Consider the following 11,732-nt stretch of genomic DNA (forward strand, 5'->3'; position numbering starts at 1 on the left):
CAAACTTAAATCCTTCTCTATAATAGATTTAATTTTCTAATTCCTTCAAAAAATAGCTATTTTTCATTAAATTTATGGTTCATTTGATAAATATTTAAACAAATAGAAAATGAAAAAAAGTAAGACAGAGTGAAATTAGTCTTCTCACCGTTTTTTTTTCCTATTTTTCCGGCCAAAACATGAACTACTAGCAACATTTACTAGTGTGTCTCTGCCTGCACTCTGCTCGCAAGTGGAGCCCGCGCGTGCAGGTGTTCGAGACATTGGCTGAAGGCTGGAGGAGGGAGGGAACGTATGGGGACGATCGGTGGCTGTGTGAGATCAAAATAATTTTAAAAACTCCTGAAATGATGGGCTACGCAGGCCGCATGCGCGCGATGGGCCGGGCAGGCCGCGTGCATGCGGGTCGGCCCGCGGGGTTTTCCCTCTTCTCCTGATTTTTTTTTTTCCTTCTCTTTCCCTTGTCTCCGAACTTCTTCCCCTTAGTTTTTCTCTCCTGATTTGGATTCCGACGCCTACAACCATCTTCAAACCTCGTAGATCAACTTAAGATGAAGTCATAGATGGTCGGCGGTGGCAGGGTACGGTTGCACCTCTCACACGCTTCCTCCTCTATTTTATTTTATTTATTTATTTTATTTCTATATCCCAGCCGGTATTACACCGTTTTGGTGGTAATCGCTGGTGTGTATCAAGGTGTTCTGTTACTCCTTTGTTCCATGGCGTTGCACTATTGAGGGAAGGGTGTTTCGTCTCACCCAAGTTTATGTCCGACCGGATAAACCATTTCACGTTTCCTTTTATTGCAGGTGAGCTTATGAAGAGTAGTTGTGGGGTGTCTTAAAATGAGAGGTGGGGTATGGTTTGTGTTCGTCCCAATGTTTCTCTCGTTGAGACATGTGTTGTTTGAGTGTGATTTTATTTGGTGTACTGTTTTTTCATTTTATTTTATATTTATAAATTCCTAATAAGAATAAAATCGATGAGCTTTCAAATTAATGTCTAATAAAATTTAATTCATTTTTGTTTGGTCAAATAAAAAAACAGAAAAAAAAAAAAAAAAACAAGAACTGTCAAGAATAGAAAAGATGTATGCAAAGATATTAAACCTAAAAAAAAACTACTTATTAAAAGCAAAGATATTAAACTAAGACTCCTTTTTTTCAAAAAAAAAAAAAAAGAAAGAAAAAAACTCAAATAATGTCTAATGATTACTTATTAATCAATTAAATGTGGGGTTGGGTCAAATAGTAAAATAATTGAAAAGTTGATAAAGTAAAATTTTAATTTGACACTTTTCCCTATTTGCAGTCACACGGAGGGATAAAAAAAAATAATTAAATGGGAGTTACAATCTCACACGTGATGGTTAATCTGACAAAAAGAATAATATCACCAAACAACAAATCTGATTGCACCATGCCACCACGCCGCCTTTTATCAAATGTGAAATATGATTGAAAAATATTTATATTTTTTTAATGTCAAATTAATAAAAATGTCTGGTTGGTTTTATCTCGTAAATATTTTTATATTTTAAACTTTTTTTTTTTTTGAGAAATTTAACAGGTTTAAAACGTATTTATGAAACCCTAAAATTAAGGCACAGATGAGAATAAAAAAAAAGTGTTCTAAATTTAAAAACTCAATATACATTAAATTTAAATTTCATGTGATGTTTTATTCTAGATTTTTTTACAAAGTAAATTTTGATGGTTTAAAAATTTTAATCTCAAATATCGCATCAAATTAATTACAGACTCTTTATCCAAACTTACATAATTAATTAACTATTTTTTATTCCAAAAAGTTAATTGACTTGTGTTATTTTAATATTAAAATACAAAGTTATATTGCCTTGGTATAATAGCGTTCCACAGTTTGTCTGGTTCTTCTGATTAAAGATGGGAAAAATAAAAATAAAATGAAAAAATAACTTTGAAAATATTCTGTCAATAATAAATTAAAAATAAGAATTAAAAAGAAGATATGAAACGATACTAAATAACTCTTATTACATCGCACATATCTATATTAAAAAAAATCAAGTCTATATGGTACACCAGTTTCTGGCAACCATGTAGTCTCATTAATAAATTGTCGTACAGTAAATTGAGTGGCTTCCTTTCGATCCTCTATTGCATGGAATCCTGCCCATTTGATTCTTCCAGATGGACCATTCTGATAATTCATTCACCACTGAGTCTAAAAACGATTCTATGAAAATCACAATGGAATAGTCTTTCCAATGACGGCCAAGAAACACAATTGTTTCATTTACTGGCCCAAGTTCAGGAGAGGCCATTACACTGCAATTCTGAAACCGAAAAGCCACTCAATTGTTTTATTTTATGCTTTCTTTAGATTGTGCAGTGACAATAATAATGTTATTTAGTAGTTGGGCGTAAATTCTACAATCTTGAAAAACAGCAAGTGCTTTTCCAAATATGAAATCTACTGTACATTAGATTTCACAATCTTTGAAAAACAACCTCTTCCCATTTATATAGAGTGTCTTGATAGCCAAGAAACACGCACTTGTAGAATACGGTATAATTTACATTATTACTATTTAGAAGAGCAACTGCTTGGCCGTGTTTAGGTCAAGCTCCAGCAGAGTTTGAAAACGTAATGGATTTAGCTATGAAGTTGTTCGCACCCACAACTACAAAGTTGAAAAGAATAATAATTATTAGAAGGTCTAACTTTTAATAAAATTGAAATAATATAAGAAAATGAAAAATAACAAAATTTAATCTCTAACCCATTCAAAAGAAAAAAATTGATATCTAACCATTGAAAATAAAAAATGGGTATCTAACCCCTCTTAAATCGAAAGAAAAAAAAAAAAAGTCTCTACATTATCCAAATTTGTGAGAAAATTTATATATTTTTATATTTTAATGGTACAAATTTATTAAAATAAACAGGGGTTATTATTATTAAATATAAAAATTGTATTTATATTTAATAAGAATTACTTTTTACAAGAGAAAGTTTATATATTTAGATATTTTAATGGTATAATTCTATTAAAATAAAGAGGGGTTTTTATATTTATATTTAATAAGAATTAATTTTTATATTTATATTTAATAAGAATTAATTTTTATATTTATATTTAATAAGAATTCATTTTTAAAAATTTTGAATTGGTCAAAAATTTGTTAAAACAATAATTAAAAGTACAGAAATCAATATAATTAAATAATTATACTGACATTTTAAAAGCAAATAAACACAATTATTTGAAGTTTAATCAATTTCGATAATACTCATTGCAAACAAATGATGGACTTGATATTTACTTAAATGACATTATTCATCCATTTTTTTTAAAAAAATTCAGACTCAAGGACGAGAACCTTTAACTTCTCATTTAAAAAAAATGGTCAAACCAATTTTTTATCTCTAAAATCTGTAAAATCACCAATGGTTTAGAAACGTGGTAAAAAAAAAAGTGACACTAATTTTTTATTTCTAAAATCTGTAACATCACCCATGTTTAGAAACGTGATAAAAAAAAATGACAATAGCTAGCTTACCAAAAGTTGCTGAATCTGAAATCTGTAACATCACCCTTGTTTTGTTTCATTTTTTAATTTTTCAGGTCTTGAATTTTGATTTTGTTGATAGTGTTACATTGTTATTTTTTTTTTCCTAAGCCTTTTCTAAATTTATCAAAAAGGATTTTAATTTGAAACTTTGAAACAGACAAGGTTTTAATTTGGAAACTTTGTAACAAACAATAATTTTAATTTACTTTCAAACAAACAAGGTTTTAATTAGGGTTTTAATTTGGAAACTTTGTAACAAACAATAATTTTAATTTTGAAAGTTTTAATTAGGGTTTTTTAATTTAGAAATTTTGAAACGGGTTAATTATAAATAATTGGTGTTAATTATAAATCTAAATTAATTTATTAGAGTAAAGTTCACCTCTTTAATTCACCATCTAATCTTTGTTAAGTAGCAAAAAAGAAAAAAAAAAATGAATAAAGATAGGATGAAATGAAAAAAAAAAATAAATAAATAAGAAAGAAACAAAGGGAACCGAACCCGAAACCAAAATCGAGTCTGTTTGGGTTCAGAAAAATGAACCCAACCCTTATAGTTTGGGTTGGATTGGTCCGGATTGTTGGGTTGAATGTACACCCCAACCCTCTCGCTAGTTTTCCAAATACATCTAAATTCAATTTAGAAACTCCTTTTCTAATATTTTATAACTTTTTAAAGAAAATGGTAAAAAAAAAAAACATTATTCTCACATATTTAAACAACCATTTAAAGAAATATATATATAACTTCCAATTAAAAAAATCATACAAATTAATCATAATAAATATGTCAAACACCATTTAATAAAATTGAAATGTATAAACTATTCATAACCAAATTTTTAAATTATAATTAAAATAATAATTGAATTGTATAACTAAAATTGTATATTATAATTAAAATTTATAGAGTTCATTAATATGTATAGTTATGTAATTATCATAGCATCAAAACTTATGGCTCTCTGATAAAGAAAAATATTTTATTTTAGGGTTTCAAAACCATACTCTATAATTGAAAGGGTAAATAAATAGTAATAATTTAAGATATGTGAATGCTTCAATTTTCAATCTAATCACATTTGTCAATATAAGAAATCATAAGCTCAACACTTCATTTAATGAGCATTTGAACAAATCGAATCATTGTGTAAAATGGCAAAAATCGGAGCAATTAATACAACAAAAATCGGAAAAAATCAAGAGTGGGCCCGTTCTTTAATGGCAAAAAAATCCTTGCATTTAAAAACTTATTTAATATATAAAAAAAAAAAAACATGAGGATAAATTGCAAGATTGTAATAAAATATAAAATAAAATAATATTAAATGCAAGGTTTTTTTTTTTTTTTTTTTTTTTTTTTCTTTTTTAGTACATTATGAATGTATTATGAATGCTTGTAAAAATAATTTCATTTGTAGTTACGACAAGAGGTAATTAAACGGAACTAAAGAAAAGCATAAAAATCTTAACCACTAAGTACATTTTTAGCTACATAAGCCTTGCATATAATTCCAGAATTAAAATATATTAATCTAACTTTGAACTAATAATAATAAATTTTAAAACAGTAACAAAGGAAAAAAAATAAAGAAAATAAAAAACTTAGAGAATTGATGTACTGAAAATAGTTAAATATCTTAAACTTTTAATATTACAATAATATTTTTCCATTTTAAACAATTCAGTAATATTTTTGACAGTCGTACTGAATTTTAAAAGTATTCATAAATTTTTTAAAGTAGTATTAACATTCAATTTTATAATAAATAAATAAAATAAAAAAAAAATTATTGTCAATATATAGATGAATGGATATATCACAGTTTATCGTTATTTTGAAAAGCGGTAAAATATCTTTAAATCCTTCAATCACTTCATCTTCTTGGTCGACAAAGCTATGACGTCATTTGATAGTAATCACCCGTGTGCATGAAAGTGTTCCTTAGCTCTACTCGTTAGTCCTCTCTTTCATCTCAGAATAATGGTTGTGTTGGCCCTCTGGAATCATTTAGTTGTCTCCTTCTGTTCTCGGTGTTCTCGGGTGCTCAAACTGATTGAAAATAAACCTTTGGGTCGTATTTATTTTATTTTTTTTTTATTTTTATTTTTCCCAAATGATTAATCCCTCTCCAGAAAACCAGACAAACGGCCCAACGGCCCAGCCCAAGCCCAAATTTTTAACCCATCTCTAGAAAACCAGACAAACGGCCCAACGCACAGCCTAAGCCCAAATGTTTAACCCATCTACGGAATATATTTCTTCATCTATATTTTTTAAATAAACTTTTTTTATTACAAATCATATAAAATTTTGAAAAAATTCAATTTGACTTAAAAATCTAAATGAATAAAAAGAAGCATAGATGTGACAAAAATAAATGATCATGATAAAATTTAGAAGCTTCAAATATAATTTAATCTCTACATTATGGGCGTACATTCAACCTGATAACCTGGACCAACCTTGTCCGAACTATAAAGGTTGGGTTGGGTTCATTTTTCTGAACTCGAACTGATTCGATTCGATTTCGAATTTTAGGACAAAACCTTCAAATTGACTCGAGCTAAATAAAAATATATAATATATATTAAGGAACTTACTGTAATTATAGTTTTACACCGTGGTATTAAGTCAACTCTAGTGGACGACCGATGTGTCATTTAAAAAAAATAAATTAATATGGTTAGATTGAAATGTAAAAATGAGACTGTAAGGTGTTCAGAATAATAATAATAATAAATTTAAAAACTAAATAAAACAGCTCTGTACTTCAAACCTATTCCATTTTTTCAACTACCATTTTGCTGATTGTACTGTTTTTCTAATAATAGTAAAAGAAAAAAAAAAAAAAAAATTTATTGAAGCCCCATGCTCCACAAATTGTTTTTCAAAACTTTTATTTTTGGAATCTCCGTCAAAAAAGAAAAATTATCCGTTCCGATTTTTCTAAATTTATTTATTTATATTTTTTATTTGAAAAAATCTACTAGGGTTCTTTTTCACTGTTCTCATATAATCTATAAAAATTCTCATTTTTCAATCTTAAAAATAATAAAAGTAATTATGATTGTCGAAATATAATATCTTATTTAAAAAATTATTAAATTGTGCTGAAAAAAACCACTTATTATAATTTAATAAATTTAAGTCGTTAAGCTTAAAACTTAATTATTAAAATACTACAAAAAAAAAAAAATATAATAATAATTTAGCTTTTTAAAAAAACTTAATTATTAAAATACTAGAAAAAATATAATAATAATTTACCTTTTTAGAAATTCCAATTTCTCTATTATAAAATAATAATTAGTCTTCCACAAAAAAAAGATTAAAACAGTCTGAAAATCAACATTTGAATTAGCTAATACGATTAGAAATTCTAATCAAATTAGTACGAGATGTTTTATTCTAGATTTTTTTTACTGCAAGTAGATAAATTTTGATGGTTTACAAATTTTAATCTCAAATATCACATCAAATTAATTACGTGACTTTTTACCCTAAACTTACATAAATCAATTAAAGAGAAGAATTAAAATGAAGATATGAAACGATACCAAATAACTTTTATTCTATGTCACATTGCACATATCTATATTACAAATCGGGTCTATATGGTACACCAGTTTCTGGCAACCATGTAGTCCCATTAATAAATTGCCGTACACTGAATCGAGTAGCTTCTTTTCGATTCTCTATTGCATGGAATTCCGGCCACTTGACTCTTCCGGATAAGTTAGCCCCCGGTCCTCTGTTGCCATACTCAGCATAAAATAATAATTTCAGAGAACTACTATTGGACCATTCTGACCATCCGGCAGGATTCACCACTGAGTCTAGAAACGATTCCATGAAAATCACAGTGAAATAGTCTCTCCAAGGACGGCCAAGAAACACAATCGTTTCATTTACTGGCCCAAGTTCAGGAGAGGCCATTACACTGCAATTCTGAAACGAAAAGCCACTCAATTGTAGTTTGTACTCTTTAAATTGTGCGGTGACAGTGACAGTGTTATTTAGTAGTCGGGCATAAATTCTACAATCTTGAAAAACAACAAGTGCGTTTCCAAATATGAAATCTACTGTACGGTAGATTTCACAATCTTTGAAAAACAACATCTTTCCATTTATGAAAAGTGTGTCTTGATACCCAAGAAAAACGCACTTGTAAAATACGGTATAATTTACATTATCGCTGTTCAAAAGAGCAACTGCTTGGCCGTGTTTAGGTCCAGCTCCAGCAGAATTTGAAAATGTAATAGAAACGAATTTGAAAATGTAATAGAAACAGCTAGGAAGTGGTTTGCACCCACAACTACAAAGTTGAAGAGAATAATAATTATTAAAAGGTCTCATTCATAAAATTGAAATATAAGAGAATGAAAAAAACAAAATTTAATCCCTAACCCAGGAAAAAACTGATATCTAATCCATTGAAAATAAAAACTTGTCTAACGTCCCTGGTAGAAATCCAAAGAAAAAAAAAGTCTTATAAATTTATTAAAATAGAGAGTGGTTATTAATATTAAAGATAAAAATTATTTTCCTATTTTAATGGTATAAATTTATTAAAATAAAGAGTGGTTATGAGTAATAGAGATAAAAATTGTATTTATATTTAATAAAAATTTATTTATTTATATTTTTTATTTGAAAAAATCTACTAGGGTTATTTTAAACGGCCCAACCCGGGCAGAGTCACGCTTCGAACCCCGGTGGACGCAGATTTACCCTTCTATTTTTCAGGACATGACACGTGGCATGCAGGGACTGGCAGTAGGTTTCGGGTTGGACCGCGAGTCGGTTTCCGGTCAACAGTAGGTGTGATAAATAAATAAATAAATAAATAAAAAGTCTACCTGTAAAATGTAACCGTACTAATTCTCATTTAAAAATAAATAAATAAAATAAATAGGAAGAAAAAATAGGTTAGTAGACTAACCTCAATCTGTCTTACTTTTTCATTTTCTGTTTGTTTTAAATATTTATCAAATGAATCATAAATTTAATGAAAAATAGCTATTTTTAGAAGGAATTAGAAAATTAAATCTATTATATGGAAGGATTTAAGTTTGATTTTTTTTTTTCCTCAAGTAATTAATTTTGATGTGATATTGATTTAAAATATACCAAATTGGTAGGATATATATGATTCATTATTTTGGAAAAAAAACTATTTATTATCATATATAGATATTTTAATGTCGGTGCTAAAAATCTTAAGACACATGTCATCAACCAAAATAAGAAAAATTTGAATATTTTCCTTCTATATAAAAAAAATCACATGAGTTGTACTCAAAAAAACAAAAAAAAAAAACAATAAGACTAAGATAATCCAAATTCAGTTTCAAAATATTAATAAGGTTTACTTTTCTGTGGGCTATTATTAACTTTCCAAACCAAGCTGGAGAAGACATCTAAAGTTGTTATTTATTACCTATAAAAATGAGTACAAAGTGGAGAAATAGAAAAGAAAAAAAAACCTAACATGATGGTGAAAAAACTCTCTACTATCATTTTTTTATTTCTTTTGAGTTGTTCGTGTCTCGTTTCTCAAATACATCAAACTGCAGCCTCACATGATTTTGTCAGAGACGCTTGTAAGAAGTATGAAGAAGAAGAATGGAATTTCTGCTATGATTTGGTATCTTCAGATCCTCGTGCAGACTTGAAATCAAATTTCTCAGGACTCCTGACTATCTTCATAAACCATTCTATTCCATATGCCTCTGATACTTATAAGTACATTGTGGAGCAGCTAAAGAGGCCAGATTTAAGCCATATGTCTCGTCAGGCTTTCGAACTCTGTAAGATTAAGTACAAGGAGGGCATAGATGATTTAAAAACATTGTTACAAGATTTGTTAAATGACCCTAACACAGATATGGTTGATGGTACAAATTTGGCGACGGGCGCTTTTCAAATGTGTGACTTAGAATTTGATGGCACTGCACCATATCCACCATATTTGTTGTCTCGTCACAAAGGCTTAGGTCAATTTCTGGAGCTTGCATTGGGAGCTGCAAATTTCTTACAATGCAAGCACATTCTTCCTTGCTATTATGAGTAAAAAAAGTGCTTCAAGATTCTCAACCATATATGTGACTTTCTTACAATGCAAGCACATTCTTCCTTGCTATTATGAGTAAAAAAAGTGCTTCAAGATTCTCAACCATATATGTGACTGTGAATTCAATGAATCAATACTATTTCTTCTTCTAAAGAAATTTAGATATTCTTATATGAATGATTAAAATTTAGATATTCTTATATGAATGATTAATTTAGATATTCTTATATGAATGAGATTATCTTTATAGAAATAATTTTTAATTTTCAAATATAAATAAATTTAAATAATTTTTAGATACACATAATAAAAACCATGAAATCAAAAACAAGGAATATATCTCCATTTGAATGAGGCATTTTTTTTGGAGAAACCAAAAGTAAAACCATGAAATCTTATGCTCAAAATGGACAATATCAGATGTGGAAAGTCGTAGTTCCTAACATACAAGGTTAATAATCTCCACAACTTCCCTCAATACCCAGAAATCCCCCAAGTTCAGCTGCCCACCATGTGAGGACTCTTAAATGAATATATCCACAATTAACAGGCTTCAATTTATTTTTTTATTTTTTTTATTTTTTTTTTATTTTAAAAAACATGTGGAGTATTATAAAATACATCAAATATATATTTATTGAACCAGGATACATAGTATCGTCGGAGCTGTCGTCGAAGCTGTTGCCGTTTCATTTGAGGCTGACTTAGCATCGCTGGAGATGTGATAGTGACATCTAACCTCGTGATAGTGACATCTAACCATCCTGATAGTGACATCTAACTTCACTCTTCTCCTATTCCATTTCTCCTCTCTCTTCTTTCTTCTATAAATTAGAGTTCTTACACGCCATATTTCAGTAGGCAAAGAGCTATTGAGAGCTCTAAGAGCTACTCAGGAATTGTTAAACGCTTCAGATGAGAAGAACTTTGGAGGAGAGGATAAAGTGAATGATGCTGCTACTGAAGATCTGAAGAAACGTGAGTGTGTATCTTGTTCTTCACTATTGTATTACAAATTATTTTTTTTCGCAGTTTTTTATATGATTTCTCGAGTTAGTCTATCAATAATGATTGTATTGCTCAAATTTTGAAAAGTTATTCTCCTATTCATGAATCGATTTATTTCTAAGTGTATCTGTAACGTCCAGGTAAGTTTAATTTGACTTCTCTGTCTGTAATATCCTTTATCTAGTTTATAAAGATTTCAAAGAAAACATCAAAAAAAAAAAAAAAAAATTAATGGCTCATATCTCCTGAAATAGAAACTGAGACTCTAAAAAAAAAAAAAAATCATGGAAAGTACTCCTACAAAGGAGATGAGGAGGTGAAAGGTATCGCTATTCCAGATTTTTTTTTACCCGACCCTTCTTCTTCTTCTTTTTTTTATTTTTTATTATTATTTTTTTATTTTTAATTTGAGATATACAATTTTTTTTTATATTTAATTTAGATATAAAAAGGTGATTGATCTTATATGTTCTCTTTTAAGTCTGATTTTTTATAATAAAAAAAAAAGCTGGTTTCAAATCTGATTTTTTTTTAACTCTCTTCTAAGTCTGATTTGTTTATTTAAGTAAAGTTACTGATGTGTTTATTTAACTTCATAATATTAATATAATTATGGTTATTTAATAAATCTTGTAACGATGCTTTAAAATCATCTATGCCCTCTTTGTACGCAGAGTACGAAAGCCTGATGAGACATGTTGCTTAAATCTGACCTCTTCAGCTGCTCCACGATATACTTATGAGTATCAGAGGCATATGCAATGGAATGGTTTATGAAGATAGCCAGGAGTCCTGAGAAGTTTGATTTCAAGTCTGCACGAGGATCTGAAGATACCAAATCATAGCAAAAATTCCATTCTTCTTCTTCATACTTCTTACCGGCGTCTCTGACAAAATCATGCGAGGCTGCAGTTTGATGTATTTGAGAAACGAGACATAAACAACTGAAAAGAAATAAAAAAGGGATACAAGAGAGTTTTTTCACCATCATGTTAGTTTTTTTTTTCTTTTCTATTTCTCCACTTTGTACTCATTTTTATAGGTAATAAATAACAACTTTGGAGTTCTTCTCCAAAGCTTGGTTTGGAAA

General features: G+C 28.6%; 1 long non-coding RNA gene across 1 annotated transcript; it reads left to right on the top strand.

Annotated features, from left to right (window-relative positions):
- Positions 1-10,322: 10,322 nt before the first annotated feature.
- On the top strand, positions 10,323-11,732 carry LOC147786352 (uncharacterized). Its single transcript, XR_015414634.1, has 2 exons — positions 10,323-10,612; positions 11,317-11,732. It is a non-coding gene; the product is annotated as an uncharacterized LOC147786352 (long non-coding RNA).

This window comes from Cucurbita pepo, chromosome 20, assembly GCF_057944985.1.
Source record: "Cucurbita pepo subsp. pepo isolate OVF chromosome 20, ASM5794498v1, whole genome shotgun sequence".
Classification (NCBI taxonomy): Eukaryota; Viridiplantae; Streptophyta; class Magnoliopsida; order Cucurbitales; family Cucurbitaceae; genus Cucurbita; species Cucurbita pepo.